This window comes from Orcinus orca, chromosome 4 (genome assembly GCF_937001465.1).
Source record: "Orcinus orca chromosome 4, mOrcOrc1.1, whole genome shotgun sequence".
Taxonomy (NCBI): domain Eukaryota; kingdom Metazoa; phylum Chordata; class Mammalia; order Artiodactyla; family Delphinidae; genus Orcinus; species Orcinus orca.
The window spans coordinates 78,925,245-78,946,127 of NC_064562.1; the positions used below are offsets into that span (position 1 = coordinate 78,925,245).

The 20,883-nt window shown below is 42.6% G+C and overlaps 2 protein-coding genes across 20 annotated transcripts in view; one reads left to right on the forward strand and one right to left on the reverse strand.

The window, feature by feature from the left end:
• The window catches only part of HOPX (HOP homeobox), a 91,530-nt gene that overhangs the window by 54,891 nt on the left and 15,756 nt on the right, over positions 1-20,883 (forward strand). The gene's annotated exons all lie outside the window — the stretch shown is intronic.
• THEGL (theg spermatid protein like) overlaps positions 1-20,883 on the reverse strand; it is a 101,566-nt gene that overhangs the window by 21,294 nt on the left and 59,389 nt on the right. For 3 of the 14 annotated variants that reach the window (XM_049709314.1, XM_049709312.1, XM_049709326.1), the window contains 5 exons: positions 19,413-19,502; positions 12,053-15,235; positions 5,261-5,425; positions 3,574-5,174; positions 2,566-2,627 (listed from right to left, as the gene is read on the reverse strand). The gene's annotated coding sequence lies outside the window, so the exon portion shown is untranslated. Of the gene's footprint in view, positions 1-2,565; positions 2,628-2,752; positions 5,175-5,260; positions 5,426-11,853; positions 12,001-12,052; positions 15,236-19,412; positions 19,503-20,883 lie in introns of those variants that run through there. The other 11 variants (XM_049709325.1, XM_049709318.1, XM_049709321.1 and 8 more) reach the window with 11 other exon arrangements.

A 20,883-nucleotide genomic window follows, 5' to 3' on the forward strand; every position in this document is an offset into this window, starting at 1 on the left:
GGGAGGCCAAGAAGATGGTTAAATAAACTAAAGTATTACAGTTAGATGATAAATACAAAAGAGAGCACATAGGCCCAGTATAAGTCCTCACATTTCTAGCTCATTTCATCTTAGGTTTTTGCTCAGAACTTCATAAACTATAAAATCCAGGTTTTTCAGGGCAAAAGTGCCAACCCATTTGGACAGAATTCAACTTTTGTTCCAAAGTGGAACAAATGATTCTCTGCCCACAGCTGAATCACAGCAACCTAATCCAAAATGAGAAAAACACTGCAAAGCATAAAATATTCCCTCTTTAAATTACGGAACATTCTGGGTCACCCACAGAAAGGAAAATAGTGGTGAATTAGGAGAAACTAAGAGGCCGTCTTGACTTGGAGGAGGAGTCTGTCCTTGAGGACAAGCGGCTTTCTTTGCTGATTACTGTTAATGGAAAGAAGATAGGGTGTGAGAGTGGTCACTTCTTGAGGGAACCCAACTTGCTGAGGAGTCATGATGCTCTAGGCTGGCGGTTCTCAAACTTGGCCGCACGATGGAATTTCATGCGGCACCCTAAAAACCACTGAGGCCTGGATTCTACCCTAGAGATTATGATTTAACTGGTCTGGGGTGTGGCCTGGACATCAAAAATTTTAAAAGCTCCCACGTGATTTTAATGTGCCACTGAGGTTGAAAACCACTGACCTGGGTTCTAGAACCCAGACACAGCAGGGTACTTAGCAGGCTACCAAACATTCAGTAAATATTTGTTACCATTGGTCACAGTAACTTAAAAAAGAATTCTTATTGAGATAAAATTCACATAACATAAAATTCACCATTTTAAGTGTAGAGTTCAGTGGATTTTAGTGTATTCTCAGAGTTGTGTGACCAGCACCACTATATAATTTCAGAACATTTCCACCACCTCAAAAAGAGACTCTGTACCTATTAGCAGGCAGTCCCTATTCCCCCTTCCTCCAAGCCCCTGGCAAACATTAATCTGTTTTCTGTCTTTACAGATTTTCCTATTCTGGACATTTCATATAAATGGAATCATACACTATGTGGCCTTTGGTGTCAGGCCTTTTTCAGTTAGCATAATGTTTTCAAGGTTCATTCATGTTGTAGCATGTATCAGTGCTTCATTTCTTTTTATGGCTGAGTAACATTCCACGGATATACTACATTTTGTTTTTACGTTCATTAGTTGATGGCCATTTGCATTATTTCCACTTCTTGGCTATTAGGAATAATGCTGCTATGATCATTCATGTACAAGGTTTTTTTGTGAATGTATATTGTCATGTCTCGTGGGTGTATACCTATGTAGGAGTGGCATTGCTGGGTCATGTGGTAATTCTATATTTAACTTTTGGAGGAACTGCCAAACTGCTGCCACAGTGGCTGCACCATTTTATACCTCAGTGTGTGAGGATTCCAGTTTTTCCATATTGTTGTCAACATCTGTTATTCTTCATTTAAAAAAAATATAGAACATGGATGGACCTAGAGATTGTCATACTGAGTGAAAGAACTCAGGCAGAGAAAGACAAATATATGATATCGTTTATATGTGGAATGTAAAAACTGGTACAAATGAACTTATTTACAAAACAGAAATAGAGTCACAGATGTAGAAAACAAACTTATGGTTACCAGGGGGAAGGAGCAGGGAGAGATAAATTGGAAGATTGGGATTGACATATACATACTACTCTATATAAAATAGGTAACTAATAAGAACCTACTGTATAGCACAGGGAACTCTACTCAGTACTCTGTAGTGACCTATATGGGAAAAGAATCTAAAAAAGAGGGGATATATGTATAACTGATTCATTTTGCTGTACAGCAGAAACTAACACAACACTGTAAATCAACTATACTCCAGTAAAAAAATTAATTAAAAAATAAAATAAAATAAAATATAGTATGTATGAAGTGGTACTCATTGTGATTTTGATTTGCATTTTCCTAGTGACTAATGATGCTGAGCATCTTTTCATGCACTTATTGGCCATTTATATACCTTCTTTAGAGAAATGTCTATGTAAATCCTTTGCCTTTTTTTAAATTGGGTTATTTGTCTTTTTATTGCTGAGCTCTAAGAGCTTTTTATGTATTTTGGATATTAGACCTTTATTCCATATGTGGTTTGCAAATATTTTCTCCCATTCTGTGGATTGTCTTTTCTTTCTTGATAGTATCCTGTGATAAGTAAAAAGTCACTTTTCTCTCTTTAGCTGGGGTAGGCACCACCTAAGATGGCTTCAAATCCCTACACCCGATATTCATGCTCTTGTGGAATCCCCTCCCCTTGACTGGGCTAGACCCTGTGACAAAATTGATGGGGTGTCACTTCCAAGATTAGGTTACAGAAAGACAGGCTTCTGTTTGCTCTCTTTTGCTCACTCTCGCTCACTCTGAGGATCCTGCTGCCACGCTGTGCACTGCCCTGTGGGGAGGCCCACATGTCAAAGAACTGAGGGAAGTTTCTAGTCGACAGCCAGCAAGGAGCTAAAGCAACCACCTAAGCTGCACCCAGATTCAAGGCCCACAGAAACTGAGATAATAAACACTTACAATTTTAAGCCACTGAGCTGTAGGTTAGCTTGTTACACAGAAATAGATAACTCGTATGATGACTTTCTGCAAAGGCAAAATGAGGAAAAAGGATAAACTAAACTAAAGCTTGGCCGTGAGGCACTCTCGCCTCTAAAGTAAGGCAGCTGGAATTCAGGTGCTTAACCAAACAGTATTCACTGAGCCATCACAGCACAAGTTGTTTTATTTACTAAAGGGACTTCCAATTAAATATATATAATTTATATTTAATATAACATACATTATATGTTATATATTAATATATCAAATGTAAAGTAATGTATTTATCAATAAATTAAATATATGTTCATATTAATGCATTATATATTAATAGAATACATTAAATTTAATATAATGCATATACTTATATATTGTATTAATATATGCTATGTAATGGAAATAATATAATAAAATACAAATAACTAATTTTAGATCAGTAGCACCTGTATCTCCAAAAATTCATTCAGAACACCTGAACCAGTTTGTCTCTTCCCGTCTTTCTCTTACCCGCAACTGTTTGCCATACCTTCAAATTGGTGTGAGGTTACAGAATACAAGTAGTTATAGTATCTGTCTAAGCAAAACAAGTTTAGGCAAATGACTTCGTTAACCAAGTAATATGCAATATACGTAAAGTGACCATACGACTCACTCCCAGGACGGTTTTGATTTCAAACCTCCTTTCTTACATGTCCTGTATGGGGTTCAGAGAACAGTTTGCCGCACATATACCACAAGGTCAAACAGCAACCATTTAAAATCTTTTGCAGGTTTAGATAATTCGGCTGCACTTCACCTAAGTTATTCCATTTGCACCAAGAGTTGGGAGCTGTGAGGGTTAATGAACCAAGAATTCGAGTTTCTGTAATTAATAAATCAATCACAGACCATCTTCAAAGCCCAGAAAGTTTCAAAACAATAGCAGCAACCTAAGAGGTCCTGTTTATGAGTTTAGCTGAGTCTAAACAAGGATAATAAGCAGGGAACTTGCCTTACACAGTCTGGGGAAAAACCACAATAGGATCAGGTCTAACACAAATCCCAGACAGACGGGTTGTTTTGCTCCAAGGAGCTGAGCAGCTGGCCAGAGGAAGAGAAAGCCTTTGATATCCCCCCATCCTGGCCAACGCGGTCATTCCTTTCATCTTCTCTCATCAGGAACCCACTTTGTTGTCCAGTCCTGGTACAAAATACTTATTCCACAAAAGCACATGAGAGTCTGGTCTGACGATAAGAAGGGGTCTTTCCCTCTGCTTTCTACTTCTTTGCACGTTGCACTGCTTGATACTTGCGGAGCACGGAGAACAATTAGAAAAGCAAAGACAAAGAATTAGAATCACCTGAGTCAATTAGTAAAATCAATTTATCTTTTTCAGAGCCTGAGACTTATTTGGGGATATTAAAAGGCTTGGGGAGGTAGACCCAAATTCCACAAACATGGACTAAATGCAGCTCATTTCAGCACAGCACACATTGCAGGAGTGGCCCTGAGGTGGCAGACACAGGGCTGGGCGCTGGGGTGCAGGGGTGAATGAGGCCTGGACCCACCCTCACTAGATCTGCTGCTCAGCACCCAGCCTCAGTGTTTCATACAAATAGCGAGTCATTATGTTGCACACCTGAAACTAATATAATGTTAGCTGTCAATTACATCTCAATAAAAAAATTCTTAAATTGATACAGCTGAAAAAAAGTTAATGGCCTTGACAAGGTTCAGGGCTGTGAGGGGCGGGGGGCGTGGAGAACCCCATCAGCCCTGGGCAGTGGAAGCAGACGAGGAGAAGTGCTTGGAGCAAAGAGCTTATTCCGCCTTCTCCATCAGCGTGGTGCCCTCCCAGTGGTGAGCCACCCACGGCCCTGGGACTCCAGCCCACACAATGGAAACCCGGGAGGAGCTAAATACCACAGCTGCAGGCTCCCTGCAGAGTTGAGGGGAGAATGAATAAAATGCTCATCGGACAACTCACAAAAAAGAAAGTTGATGGGCTCACACACCCCCTTACCACAGATGCAGGGCCTACCCATCTTGGACAAAATTACAAACCTTTGGGTTGGTTTCTGAGACCCTTTCATATTCCATTTCTCACCCCAGTCTGCCATGGGAGGCTGTGGTCTTCTCCTTTCCCCCTCCCACCTTGTTTCATCAAAACTTACCTGTCCTGTGTCTCATTCCTTCAGGGTTTGCTCTTTACTGAGTAACCAAGGTCATCTAAGAGCATCACCAAAGAGCACGTTTACATTTTAAGACAGGCCTTCAGTGCTTCAGCCTAGAGGAGTATCTGATGTGAGGATTCTGGAGAAGCACTGTGGCATTTTGGGGTAGGAGACTCAATGTATGAAGGTTTCTACCCCTTCCCTCCCCCTGCCATAGTAATATGGTTATAACATTCACCATCCTCTTAATAATTTGGACCAAACCTTTTCTATTTGATGAAAAACAGTTTTAGGGCTTCCCTAGTGGCACAGTGGTTGAGAGTCCGCCTGCCGATGCAGGGGACACGGGTTCGTGCCCCAGTCCGGGAAGATCCCACATGCCGCCGAGTGGCTGGGCCCATTAGCCATGGCCGCTGAGCCTGCGCGTCCGGAGCCTGTGTTCCGCAACCGGAGAGGCCACAACAGTGAGAGTCCCACGTACCGCAAAAAAAAAAAAAAAAAAACAGTTTTAAAATTTCACCTGTTCTGGTGAACTGTGTTCAGAGGTATCCAATGTCTCCAAAGGTGGCCCAAAATGTAATAGCTGGCAACAACTAGGAACGGAAGTCTTATGATGTAGCGGCGGGGATGTGACCATCACGACCCCACAGGAGCGCTCCAGAGCTGTCCTCAAAGCTGGTCAAGGCTAAAGGAAGAACAACCAGAGATTGTCAAGGGCACACCTTTTCACTCCACAAATGCTAGGGAGGACATGAGAAAACAACTCATGCTATCAGACAGTCTAAAATATACTAAGGGAGATAAGGCCTCCATACAAATAAAATACATGGCCAAATAATACTCTGAAATATGGGTTTCTTCCTTTTTCTCTGTAGGGTTCCTTTCCCTTCCTTCCATCCCAGCAGGCTCTGGCCTCATTGCCTTAAGGAAGGGATGTACAAGGGAGAAAACATATAGTTTGAAAGTATTTGCTTCTTGTTCCAAAAACTTAAGCCCTTAGGGAATCCTAGGGGTGGGGTGTTGTGGAGAAGATTAAAGAGAACCCGTGTCATCCTCACACTGGAAAGTGTTTTTAACAGGTGGGAGTCTAGAGGGAAAAATGAGAGGTCGTGGATTCCAGGAGCAGAAAAGACCTGTGCCTGGCTTTGCAGCACAGTCACTACTAGTCACTATTAAGGGAAACAATCCCAGAGAGAAAATGGCTGTGTCGAGGCAGATAGGATCAAAGGCAGCCCTGCCAAAGACTCCCACGTGCCACTCACAGAGGAAAGCAGCAGAAAGCGGGAGGACCTGCAGGGAACATGTGGAGAGGGATGACATGTCTAAGCAGTAACCTGCATGGACCATGGCCCAGAGGATCTTCCCCCCCCTCCCCACCACTCAACATCTTGGCACTCGGAGGCTCCTGGAACCCCGGAAAGACGGGAGGCTGTTTTTCCACCAGCTAGGCGTAATAAAGCTTGAGGTCAGAAAGCAACCTGAGTTGGAGAGAATAAAGACATGTTTTTTTCATAGACCTGAGTTTACACCCATGATTCAAGGCAGAGAAGGTGGTGAGTGGCCAGAGGAGAAAGGATGCAAGTGGCTCCAGGGCTGGAGGAGACTGGGATCTGATTGTGAGAGCGAGTTTGAATTCTCTAGGATTACGGAGCTTCCACTGACGAGAGGGGCTTACTGACCTGGTTCACCGCCTGAGCGAAAGCTGTGTGTTCTGATGAAGTTAAATGTGTGATTGCTGATCAACAAGATACTAACAATAAAGCATATATGTTTGTTGATGTGGTGAATCCTGTAGTGAGAATTTCTAAGATACAGGGTTTACTTCCTAAATAAATGGAAGAAGATTTGGAACTTTTCCTATAAAGGGTGAAATGTATTTCTCTGAGTGGATTGACTTAAGGTTCATGATAGTCAACCAAATGGGAAAGCTTATTTTGGCAACGGGTGCAAGACATTCTATTGCTCTCATTTCGTTCTTAATCCTTACACCCTTGCAAAATAAACAGTGCACCTTTAAGCAAAGTAAATAAAGAACCGGAAGCATGTTTTAGCCTGACTTGTGTTGGATGATTCAAGAATCAGCAATCTCTTTGTCCACCAATTTAGTTTTTTTTTAATTAATAGACTTTATTAATTGGGGGGCAGTTTTACGTTTTCAGACAAATTGAGTGGAAAGTACAGAGTTCCCACATACTTCCTCACCCCTACTCCCCACCCCCCAATTTCTCCTGCTACTAATATCTTGTATTAGTGTGGTACAATGGTTATAATTGATGAGCCAATACTGATAATTATTATTAACTAAAGTCCATTGTTTAAATTAGGGTTCACTCCTTGTGTTGTATAGTCTATAGGTTTGACAAATGTATAATGATATACATCACCATTACAATATCATGCAGAATAGTTTCATTCCCCTAAAAATCCCCTGTGCTCCATCAATTTATCCTTCCTCCCTTCCCCTCCCGAAGCTGGTGACCACTCCAATTTGCTTTTATCATTAACACAAACAACTCTGGAAAAAATGAGGACCCAATGAATATAAGTCCTATTTACATAGGTTTAAATTAGGTCCCCATCTTTATCAGTAGACAAGCTTGTATTTTGTCCATAGCTAAAATAACTGTACTATTTTGAATTCTATCAATAATTGTTTTCAATCAACATTATTTCATAGATCTATTTCTATGTGAACTATTTCACAAATCTATTTCTATGTGAACTCAAGCAGAGTTCATATACTTATCATCTCTGATCTTGTCATAATTTTAAGGATGAATTACTTTATAGTTGCCATGAGTTTGCAGAATTAATTGCCCTACAGTTTTGAGATGTTTGTTCAACTTCTAGCTCTTCTACATAAACACCTGCCATTGAATTGCAATTTGATTCTTTGCTCATGAACTAAATGATGTCTTAGCTTTTGTCCATCCTCTTATAGAGAGGTCATATTTTACTCAAGGAACAAGTTTTGGGAGATCTCTCATAAATCAAGCTCATTTTCCCAAAGGAATAAAGAGTATGAGGAATGCATTTGTAGAGTACAAAAATCTATAACTACTGGAGCACATTTTTACTTTAATGTTGCTTTTTTAATTTTTTTTTTGCTTTTAATTTTTAAGCACTATTTAAAATTTTTCCTATAGGGCTATCCTTTAAATTAATAGCATAGTATTAATTTGGTTGATTGGCTTTATTCATACCAATTTATCTAACTTTTATTCTGAACTTTTTGATTTATGGTTGCATTTTTTAAGCCTTGATTTTAGCAATATCATAACTTGAATAATATTTTTATAGGATTTATAAAATCTTTCAAATTATAGTAATAGCATATGTGAGAATAACAATGTAATAAATGCTAAATTTCAAAGAGAATTTCAGATGTCTTCAAATAACCATAGCTCTCCTGGCACGGAGGATGAAGAGGATTTCAGCTTGCCATCTAAAGGGGCACTGCCAGGTGCTAGGCAGCAATAGAGAACAGTTTACAAGTCACTTCCTTATGCAGCAAGACAGTATTTCTGACTCATACTATTGTGGGGACCTAGAGCTGATATGAAGATTATTTTAAGCTGAAGCATTTGAGATTCAACAGATGTGGAAAGAAGCCTTCTCAGAGCTTCCCTTAGCTGACTAAAAGCAGCAACATTTGGGAAATAAGGCTGCCATAAATCCCCTGTCTGGGGTAGTTTTATGGCTGCGTTGGGTCTTCGTTGCTGCGCGCGGGCTTTCTCTAGTTGCGGTGTGCGGTCTTCTCACTGCGGGGATTTCTCTTGTTGCGGAGCACGGGCTCTAGGTGCGCGGGCTTCAGTAGTTGTGGCGCACGGGCTTAGTTGCTCTGCAGCATGTGGGATCTTCCCGGACCAGGGCTTGAACCCGTGTGCACTGCACTGGCAAGTGGATTCTTAACCACTGCACCACCAGGGAAGCCCATCACCAACTTTCTTATCTCCCATTTGTTCTCCTAAAAATCCACTTGTCTTTCCTAAAGAAACCTATTTGTCTTCCCATAACACCTTTTTTCCTCCCTCGTCTCTACTAAGTCAGTCCATAAACTTCTAAATTTAACTATTTAAAGAGCTGACTACTGCTTTTGTTGGTTTTCACATACATACGAATAAACCTTTTTCTCCTGTTAATCTCTTGTGTCAGTTTAACTCACAGGCCCACAGACACTAAACCTAACAGAGTAGAGTAAAAGTTTTTCCTTTCTAACATTTTAGATTCACAAAAGTCAAATTTGCTTACAGTGCATTTCCACAACTAAATGCACCCCTCAGCCTGCCCCGCTGAAAGTCATGTGCCTTAAAAACACGAGAAGTTTATTTTGTTCCCTTAAAGCTGCAACTCATTTTATCTGATCATCAAAAAAAAAAAAATTGGGGGGCTTCCCTGGTGGCGCAGTGGTTGAGAATCCGCCTGCCAATGCAGGGGACACGGGTTCGAGCCCTGGTCTGGGAAGATCTCACATGCCGTGGAGCAACTAGGCCCGTGAGCCACAACTACTGAGCCTGCGCGTCTGGAGCCTGTGCTCCGCAACAAGAGAGGCCGCGATAGTGAGAGGCCAGCGCACCGCAATGAAAAGTGGCCCCCACTTGCCGCAACTAGAGAAAGCCCTCGCACAGAAACGAAGACCCAACACAGCCAAAAATAAATAATTAAAAAAAAAAAATTTGTGTGTGTGGAATATAAGCTGTGTTTTTTGTTTTTTGTTTTTTTTTAGAAAATTGAGGTGTAGTTGACACACATTATATTAGTTTTAGGTGCACACATAATTATTTGATATTTGTATACATTGCAAAATGATCACAATAGGTCTAGTTAACATCCAAGTATTTTCTTTTTTTCAACATGAAAAACTTCCAAGGAGCTGGACAACAGCAACTAATTTAAAGAGGTTTCACCCTGGCTGTGCAAGAATCAGTCTGATTCTTGGGCTATGACTTTATTTTCCTTGAGAAGTTACTTTGTGTAAATTGCAGGCAGGCCGTAGCTGTGGTCTGCCATTTCCCGTGCAGGACTTAACAACTCGCTGCTGCAGGAAGGCCCAGGGAGAGGCTTCGAAACAGCAATTTTTCAGCTAACTTCTTACATTCATTTAGGTAAATGTAGATGCTGCAGAATCCCAGCCAGCCGGCCTTAGCTGTGACTCTGCAGTGCGTGCTAGTGTGCTAGTGCTGCCTATGATTTTATTCTACAAGAGTCACTCCATGTGTATCAAACCTATGTAGACTAGTTTTTGTTTTTTTTTTTACAATGGAGTTGCAGGAGTTCTTTTTACATATTTTAGAGATTAACCGCTTATCAGATTAACCCCTTTTCAGATACAAGGCTTACAAATATTTTCTCCCTTTCATTCTCTAGATTGCCTTTTCACTCAGCTGACTGTTTCCTTTATTGTGCAGAGGCATTTGAGGTTGAGGTCGTTCCACTTGTTTATTTTTGTTTTTGTTGCCTGTCATATAGCCAACCTATGGAAAGAACTTAAATGTCCATCAACAGATAAATGGATAAAGAAAATGTAGTATATTCAGACAATGGAATACTCTTCAGCCTTTAAAAAAAAAAAGGAAATCCTGCAATATGCAATAACATGGAGGAACCTTGAGGACATTATGCTAGGTGAAATAAGCCCGTTACAGAAAGAAAATTCTGCATAATTCCGCTTATATGGGGTATCTAAAACAGGCAAATTCATAGAATTAAAGAGTAGAATGATGGTGTTAGGGGTTAGGGGGAGGGGGAAATGGGGAGTTGCTAACCAACAGGCATAAATTTTCAGTCCAACAAGATGAATAAGCTCTGGAGACCTGGTGTACAACATTGTACGTGTAGTCAACAATGAGGTATTGTACATATAAAATTTGTTAAGAGGGTAGATCTCATGTTAAGTATTCTTACCACAATAAAAAAATTTTTTAAAAAATGTTAACCCATTTTAAACTAAAACAGGGAAATGGGCAAAGGAAAATACAGACACCTTGCCATGGAACATCTCAGTTGGCTGACGAATGATGGTAAAGGAAGATCTTAATATATGAAGATCTCCCGCAGCTTGGAATATTCAGCGGAAGGTCACAATATGGAGAGCCCTCATCTCCTTCTGTGAAAAGACCTCATAATCATCTACAAAGCCCTGGTTCCTGGCTATTTCTCTGACCTCAGACCTCTCTGTCCACCTCTCTACCCTTTGCTCACTTCACTCTAGAGGGAAGGGCAAAGAGAATTCAGAGATCTCATTAATATCAAAGGAATATATAAAAGAAGCCATTCCATTAGGGATCATATTTCTTATAAATGACTCTTAACTGGTGAACCCATACTGTTTCTTTGATCTGTGGAATCTAGAGCCTTCCTACTCAAAGTGATGGGGTCCACACACCCAGAAGAAACCAACCTTGCTGAAACCTTGATCTTGGACTTCTAGACACCAGACTCGTGAGAAAATAAATTTCTGTTGTTTAAGCCACCCAGGCTGTGGTCCTTTGTTATGGCAGCCCTCCGAAAACTAATACATAGCATCAACATCACCTGGGAGCATCTTAGAAGTACTGATTTTCAAGCCCTAACCCAGACCTACTGAATCAGAATCTCTGGGGAGTGAAAGCCCAAAATCTGTGTTTGAACAAGTCCTCTGAGTGACTCTTGTGCAGCTAAAGTTTGAATAGCACTGATCTGGAGCAGTGCTTCTTCAAGCTGTGTATCAGCATCACCTGGGCAACTTCTGAAAGAGAGCAGTGCCTGGGCCTCACCTTAACATTTTGGTCCAGTTGCTTGAGCGTTGGACGGTCAGGGTTTGCATGGGCAGACCTGGTTTAGGTATTTTCTTAAGCTGCCCTGTTGACTCTAAGGTATAGCCAGGGCTAAGCTCCCCAGGTCTAGAGCCTGTTGGCATGATGTGGAAACCTGCAGAAGATATGACTGAGTGTAGGTACTTCGGGTAAAGTGGGGCAGCTTACTAACTCCCTAACCTAAGGAGCTTCACTGGTAGTGTGTGATTTCAAAAACATACCTTATTCCTTCTCTAGAGATAATGACGCATACCTCTTCCACCTGCAAATCCCCACCCCCTCTCCATGACTGGGTGAGACGGTTAGTTTTATATGTCACCTTGACTGGCCATGGGGTGTCCAGACTAAACATTATTTCTGGGTGTGTCAGTGAGGATGTTTTCAGATGAGATTAACCATTTGAATTGGTGGACTCAGTAGATGGCCCTCCTCCATGTGGATGAAGTTCACCCAATCCACTGGGGACCTGAGTAGAACAAAAAGCAGAAACAGGTGGAATTTCCTTCTTTTTTTCTTACCTCACTGCTAGAGCTCGGACATCTCATCTCATCACGTCAAGCCCCCAGACTGGGATTTATATCATCAGCTCCTCTGGGTCTCAGGCCTTCAGACCCCAGATGAATTACACCACTGGCTTTGCTGGGTCTCCAGCTTGCAGACGGCAGATCATGGGTCTTTCTCAGCCTCCATAATCTTGTGAGCCGATTCCTCATAATAAATCCCATTTAGATAGATAGATAGGATGAAAGAAAAGAAAGAGACAAAAAGTGAGAGAGGAAGGAAGGAAGGAAGGAAGGAAGGAAGGGAGGGAGGGAGGGAGGGAGGGAGGGAGGGAGAAAATTCCCTACTGGTTCTGGAGAACCCTGGGCAAGCACAAATGCCAAGGAGGTAAGAGCATCTTACTAGATGGGAGCAGCCTGACACCAGATTGAAAGGGGGAAATTCAGATGTTCTGGACCTAGTGTTACTGTCCTTAGTCTTGCATGTAATTGGGCACGTGCAAGGCTCCTCAAGAACAGCTTAGGGATGTATGGGGCCATTTCTCCTAAGGGATTAGTAAAGCTTATATTCTAAGCTTCCAGGCTTCCTGTTTAGGATTTTATAAACTCCTCCATGCTGAGGTGTAAATGCCTGATTAGGTTTAGTGAGGTACCCTTTCTGCCTGTGTTTACATTTTAAAAAGGGATAAAGCCTTAGGTTATGAGAAAACAATTCTGGAGATGGAATTTTATGCACTAGCAAACTGGCAAGAGAAATGGGGGTTGGACTGGAAAATAATGCACTAATAGCAATAATCACTGAACATTTATCAAGTGCTATGACTATACTTAGAGCACTTCATCCATTGTCTCATTTAATCCTCACAGCAGTGCTGGAGGTAAATGGGAGAACTTGAACCTAAACCATCTGTGCCTACACAGATCACTGTCTACATTAGCATGACTTTTACCCACAGCCTTCAGTAATAGGTTTTTGGAAACTCTTGCCCAGGAAGATGAAGTTACATACAACTTTTGTTATTGTCATGAAAGTACTCCACTGGTCTCATCAATTCTCAAAGACTCCTTTGGAAACCCTCACCCTGCTGTGTCTGTCAAGCCCTTGCACAATCCTAAACAAGCTGAAAACCTATAAATACCCCACCACTGCCCTGTCTTTACTAGATGCTTCTAAAACTCTGCTGAGGTAGGGATCTCCCTTATCTCAGTGAGCTATAAACTCAGCTTTGCTTTGTCCACAAGCTCTTTGGTGGTGCTTTGGGGAGCAGCATTTGACAGCATTATTCTTAGCTCCATTTTGCAAGTGAGGAAATTGAGGCCCAGAGGAGTTAGTTAATTTATCCAAAGACACAGAGCTAGTAAGTGGCGGGTCCTGGGTTCAAATCCTGCCATTCTGATTCCAGAAAGCACATTCCCAGCCACATCTACACTGCCTCCCTGTATTATATGAGATCATATAATACAGTCACTTATGCTTTCTCTACCAGCGATCAACCAAGAAAAATCAACACAAACTGTGAAAGAACATGTGTCTTCAGCCTCCCTCTCCTTACTGCCTGTGCTATGTCTCTGCTGTCAATGGTGGTCATAGGCCAGGACCTCCTCAGATAGGTCCTTAGTTGCAAAACCCCCTGTAAGGAGGAGGGGGGAGGTAGGTAAGGTGGGAGGCTCGGCTCTGTCAGTGAGCAATGCACTCCTCTGCCTCAGTTCATGCAGCTTCTTACTAGACAATCACGGGTCACGGGTCACTTAAAAATCCCAGAGAAGCCAGAACTTAAAATGGCTCCCTGACCTAGGCCATGCTTTAAGCTTTGCTGAAGCCAGGAATGTGGTGCTTTTAAACTATCCAAGCCCCAGGGCACTCCTGCCTGCTTAGATCATTACAGAAAACGCGGTGTGTTACCTGGGGTCTGTTACTGCTTTCCTTTCATGTCCATCTGGCCAAGCCTCAATCACCCTCTCCCTGTTCACAGAGCAGCTGCCCACCCACTGCCTACGTGTCCCTAGTATCCTGGGGTGAATTTGCTCCCCACTTCACACTGAAGACCAGCTGCTTCTTTCTGCTCCCCTGCTCCCCCAGCCCCCTTTCTCTGTCTCCAGCCTTCTGCCTGCCCTGTCTTGCAATCCAGCCTAGGATGCCCAACAACCTGACAGTTCCAACAGACCACGCCCTGGCAACAGAGAGCAGGCAGGCAGGCAGATGCATGCTGCTACGGGTGGGGAAGTTTTCCCACCTGGCAGCACCTCCCAGACTGAGAAGAAAAACCAACACAGGGCTTCCCTGGTGGTGCAGTGGTTGAGAGTCTGCCTGCCAATGCAGGGGACACAGGTTCATGCCACGGTCCAGGAGGATCCCACATGCCGCGGAGCAGCTCTGCCTGTGAGCCATGGCCGCTGGGCCTGTGCGTCCGGAGCCTGTGCTCCACAACGGGAGAGGCCACAACAGTGAGAGGCCCGCGTACCACAAAAAAAAACCCCAAAACAAAAAACAACACAAACTGTGAAAGAATGCATGCCTTCAGGCTCTGTCTTCTTACTGCTTGTGCTATGTCTCTAAGGATGGTCATAGGCCAGGACCTCCTCAGATAGGTCCTCAGGAAGCAAAGCCCTCTGAAGGAGGAGGGGAGAGTTAGGGAAGGTGGGAGGCAGCCCACTCCTCTGCCTCAATTCATGCAGTTTCTTACTGGCCAGTCAGGGATCACTTAAGTTCAGGTCTGCTGTAGGTTAGTTCACACAAGTTGATAAAGGCACTTAAAACAGCTAATTGAGGGAGAAGTGTGTGCCTGCTCCTTTAGCAGACCCTAACCAAGTACTTGCTCACAAACCTCTGAAAATCAGCTGGCTGCAGTCCGAACCCCTTGCTGCCCTCCCTACCACCCACGGCTTCAGTCTCTTACTCTTACTTACTTTCTCTTACTCCTTCTCTTACTCTTTCTCTTACTCTTTCTCTTACTCTCTTACTTCACTGTTTCAGTTCCACACTGCTGAATAACAAACCAACCCCAAAGAGGAGCTTAAAACCATCATTTTCCTTCCTGACCTTTCTGTGGGTTGGCCAGGCAGTCCTTCTGCTGGTCCTGCTGGCTCACTCACATGGATGCATTCAGCAGAGGGCGAGCTGGCCGCCGGGCTCAGAGGGGAGGTCTGGACTTCTCTTGCTATGAGGTCTCTCAGGGAGGCTGGGTTTCTTTCCATGCAGTTCTGGAGCAGCATGCCAAGAAGGCAAGGCTGCTCAGGGCCTGGGCTTGGAAGTCATGCAATGTCACTTCTGCCACCTTCTGTTGGTCTAAGCAAGTCACAGGCACCCCAGACTCAAGGCATGGGGAAGTGGACTCCACTTCTTGATAGGAGGATTGTGTTTTCATTGGGACTACAATGAGTACCACCAGAGGAAGTAAACTCCATTATCCAAAAAGATGTGAGAAGCATCTTAATATCCGCTAATAATAATGACTAAGAAAACAAAACCTACTTACCATGTACTGGATACTGTGCTAAGTACAATACTTCACAAGAACCCAGTGAGGTAGGTGTTAGAGATGAACAACTGTGCTCCCGTTTCCATGTGGAGAGGGAGAATTCCCCAGAGAAGAACTTCCTGGGTTTTGCCCTCACCCACCCCTATTTCCTCCCGTGGGAGCAGTGACTCCTCCCCTGGTGAATCTAGGAGAAGGAGTGCATTTCTCCCTCCTTGAGATCTTAGAGCCATAAGCAGAGTGTGTTCAGCCTGCTCCGGGGGCAGGTGTGTCTGGTGAATTAAGCCAGGGGCTCAGTTCAGTTCAGGAGGAGGGGGATATTAGAAATCCAATTGGTCCACCAAAGTCACCTTCTCCAAACAGCTTTACCAATTGTAAATGAGTTGTTCTGAACTCCATCTGCCTGGGTTTCTCAATTGTTTCTTAACTCAGGCAGGGAAAGGATGGGTATAATGTACTGGAAACTTCCTAATCTTGACAGCAAACACTATTAGCCCTTTTCCATTGAGAAGTTAAGTAATTTGTACAGGGTTGCACAGCTAATACTTGGTAAGGCCTCATTCCAGACCAACCACCTTGAACCAGAAACGGAATTGCCTTCACCCCCTCTCTCCTAGACTGCAGGAAGCCATGTAATATTGATGCTCCAATTTTTCTTCCTTCAACCAAATCCAGGTTAACAAACAAGTCTTTAACACCTTCTCTGTTCCCACTTGTTCACATCTTCTGTGTCAAGCACTTGCAACCTAGAGGTCGACAGAGGTATCCTGACCTTTGAAAATTTAATTAGAGTTGACTCAAAATCCCTCCCCCACCAGAAGTGTGGGGAAAGTCCTGAGTCCCTCCCATTCCCCTGGATTTGGGGTGGGAACACCAGTTTATCTCGTTTTACCTTATTTCTAGTGGGTTGTAAATCCACGATCCTGTTTCCATCAAATTATAAACTAGCTCACCATCTTGTATGTGCTAGTTCTTCCCCACACTGTCCCCAGCCATGGAATACAGACACATTGCCTTGATTTCTCCCCTTAAACAGCCCTAACACTGAATGTGTGGGAGTGAAGCAGACCTGACTGGTATGCAGTGTTGGGGGAGTTCTGAATTGCTCAGGCCCCTCAAGCCTCTGCTGAGACCTGTAACTGTCCATCCTAGCTCCCCTCCTACCTTGCACTTTATTATGTAAAACTTCAAACATATCTAACAGAAGAGAGACTATTGAATGAATAGTCTAGACAATGAACCCTAGGATTCCATCACTTAGTTTCAACAGTCACCAACTCACAACCAAGAGTCGTTTCCTCTATACCCTCATCCACTCCCCTGTTGGGATTATTGCAAAGCAAACTCTAGATATCACTTTATTCACAATTGTCTTAGCTTGCATCTCTAAAAGAACTGCTTTTAAAAGCATAACCACCATACCAATACCCTTCTAAATATAATTAACAGCAATTCTCGAATTTCAGCAAATATCAAGTCAGGATTCCCTCTGTCCTGGCCCTCCCTCTTACCCCGTAGCTCCAACCACAGCTAACTGAGATGACTTGCACATGTACACCTGCAGCAGGTCTCAGGTCTCGACGCTACAACACAGACCCATGTAAGGACTGCCTACCTGAACTCGGCCGACTGCTCCATTGGGCACAGTGGGCCCATTGCCTACAGACCATAACATTTTCAGGAGATTACAAAAATGTTTTAGTTCTTTTTATATGAGAAAAAAAGATGAACTTTTAATTTGAAAAAGTCTTAATATATAATATTTATATATTCATCTTTATACTAATGCAGTCATAAAATATAATTTTTAATGTTATTTTAAGGAAGAAAGGAACCAGAAAAGCAAAAGTGCCTAGGGTCCCTGAAAGTCATAATACAGCCCTGCAGCCGCCATCTCCTTTTAGATGTCTCAAAGGTGTCCTCTAATCTAAGTGTCCTGAACTGAACTCATGCTTTTCCACTCTTTTCTTCCAGTCATCTCCCGGTGTTCCCTACGTCAGTGAAGGGCTCACTGTTGTGGGAAAGATCAGTCAAATGAGAACACACCCAGCCTGTTTATTCAGAGCCTGCTATGGCCAGGGAGTCAGCCACCATTACTTGCAGTTGGCAGAGACTCAAAGGCAGAGGAGTGGGACAGCTTTATAGTGGGGGGGGCAAGGGGGGAAGGGGATGGAGACTTTAGGAATACTCTGTTAGACCCTGTTGGCATGGGGAAGGTGGAGACCGCCTAACTAGAAACAGGGCATCCTATGTGATTGGCTTGGGGAATATATTTGGCCTTCTCTACTTGGTCCTGAGATGGAAGTGGGGGCAAAAAATAGGTATCAATTAGGACCACTGGCCAGATCCTGACCATTCTGGGCTGACTGCTGCAGAGGCTGTGGTTTGGATTCCTGACCTGGTTGCTGCACAGGTGGTGAGTCAGAGTTCTACTGTCATATGTGGCCTGGCCATTGTCCACTTGTATATTCAGACCCTCACTATCTATACATTGTTTCATAAGTCAGAAATCGAGGAATTATCTTGAATGCTTTTCTCTCCCCAACCCCACATCCAATCCGTCACCAAATACTGTGAAAATACACCTCCTCAAATATCTCTCAAGGCCTGTCTCTTCCTTGCATCTCCACCATGGTACCACCAAACTATTTTCATCTTTCATCTGATCTACTAAGTAGCCTCCTAACTTGGTCTATCTACCTCCACTGCCCCCTCCCCAATTTATTTGTAGAAGTAATGTTTTCAAAAGGCAACCATGGTTACATTATCCTTATGCTTAAATTATTTCAACAGCTCCCACTGGTTTTAGTATAAAGACTAAAATCTTCAAGGTGGCCTCCAGGGCCCTGTACAGTCTGGCTTCCATCTGCTGCCTCCTCACTGATCACACAACCCCTTTTTTCTTCCCATCTGAGCCACGCTGGCCTTTCAGTCCCCAACACCTCTACCCATCTGCCACAGGGGATTTACTGCAAGGCTGTGCACAGCTCCTGAGGCAGATGAACAGGGGAGGGCCGCGGTGGGGGCCTGGGCAGCTCCAGGTATCAAAAGTAGGAGAACAGTGAAGTCTCATCAGGGCACCACTACTGGGAACGACCGCCTCCAACTACCCCTGCCTCTGCACTGCTCTGCCCATGATCCAAAGCCCCAGAGGACAGTTCAATGAGCTGGCTCAGGTCACATGCCCATCCCTCGGCCAGGGTACCTGGAGTAAAAGTCTCAATAAACCTTTATTGATGAAGAGAAATCCCCCAAAGAAAATTGGGAGTTCTTACCAGAAGGAGAAGGAATGGGTGCAGGGTCGCCCCCAAATCAACAAATATCCACTAACCACATTTCCCACTACCTGGACTGATTTCCTGTCCTTTCTTTGTTAGTTAACACGACTTAATTTTTAGATTCCAGCCCAACGTCCTTTCATTAAAGAATCCTTCCCTCACCTTCCCAAGGGAGTCAAAGTTCTCTATTCTGTCATTTTATAGCACTATAACCTCTCCTTCATAGCACTTGCCACTGCTGTGTTTTACATTTATTTGTGAATGTTTGAATAACATCCATGTCTCCCAATTGGCTAAATAGCCTATGAGAGCAGAGCCCATATATGTCTGGCTTACTATGACAGCTTTAGTGCCTAGCACAGTGCCTGGCAAAGCAAAGGCATCAAACAAACATTCACTTAATGTATGAATCAAGCCATAAAGATATTTCTTTTCCCAGTGATATGAAGTATGCCACTCCCCCCTTAGAAGGCAAAAGGAGCTAAATTTTAAACAATTTTTTCCAATTCATACTTTATTACATAATGTTCTTATTTACTCTTTACAATAATGCCACAGGAGCTCACTTTATACATAAAGAAACTGAGGTACAGGGAGTTAGGGAATTTTTTCAAAATCACATACCTGGTAAATGATCCACGTGGGATACAAACCCAGGTCTGATTCCAAAATTCAAGTTCAAATCTACCATATGATGTCATATACCAATCTCACCTCAAAAAAAAAAAAGTGGTTGAGGTAAACATATATATATATATATTTTAAATTATATAATTATATAATCTATATAGTTATATAAAATTCTTCCTCCTAGTTCCAAAAGAAGCTATTTAGAATTGCTACTAATTTTTAAAACAATCTGGAGAGATTGTTCAACATGTTTAGTTTCAGTCCTTCAGATAAAAATCCAGAGTACCGAACATTTCATTGATTGTTCAAGAAAAGCATTAAATCCATGGTTAAATCACAATAAAACAACACCTGGATGATTCATAGTTTAGCACTTTTATAGTTAAATAAAGGTACATAACTTCTAGTTCTGTTTTTCAGTAAGAAATCTAAACAAAGTAGAATATCTTCTCTATCCCTTCTTATAGTATAATTGAAGGTAAAACTAATAATATTTGGGAATTAAAGAGGTTAAAATTATTACTTAAATGTGAGGTATTTCTTTGATATTACTTTTCTTTCTTTTTAATAGATTTTATTTATTTTATTTTTGGCTATGCTGGGTCTTCGTTGCTGCACGCAGGCTTTTCTCTGGTTGTGGTGAGCAGGGACTACTCTTCATTGCGGTGCATGAGCTTCTCATTGCGGTGCGTGGGCTTCTCATTGAGGTGGCTTCTCTTGTCACAGAACACAGGCTCTAGGCGTGTGGGCTTCAGTAGTTGTGGCACGTGGGCTTCAGTAGTTGTGGCTCGCGGGCTCCAGAGCGCGGGCTCAGTAGTTGTGGCGCACAGGCTCAGTTGCCCCGCGGCATGTGGGATCTTCCCGGACCAGGGCTCGAACCCGTGTCCCCTCCATTGGCAGGCGGATTCTTAACCACTGCACCACCAGGGAAGCCCCTTACTTTTCAATTATAACTATCAGAGTAATAGTGGTCAATTATTACTCACTAGTACACTATTTAAATTTAGTAAAATACAACACCCATTAACAATGGAATGCTTTCCTTTTTACCTCCCTGTAAAATGTGCTGTTATTTATTAAATAGAGGTATTCATTTTGGCACTTTAAGGTCAGTTGACTTTCTTCATACAAATTTTAACACTACCTTCTCTTTTGAATATTTAGATGAATATATTTAATTTTTCCTACTGTTCAAGAAATCAAAACAAAACATATTTTATATCAGCATTTTAATGAGCTTTTCTTTAATGATTAATTCAATGTGAAGTTAGTCTATACCTGAGTTATGAAAATAGAAAATAATTATTCAGATGCTTGAGTTAGGGGTACAATGATAGTCAAGTATAACAAAATGCTGTTTAATTAAACTTATCTAGTGGGAACTTTCAGTTAAGCTTTCATTTTGTTTTCGAGAACCAGAGGAGGGAAGAAGGGAATATTATCAGGTAAGGCAGAATAAAACAGT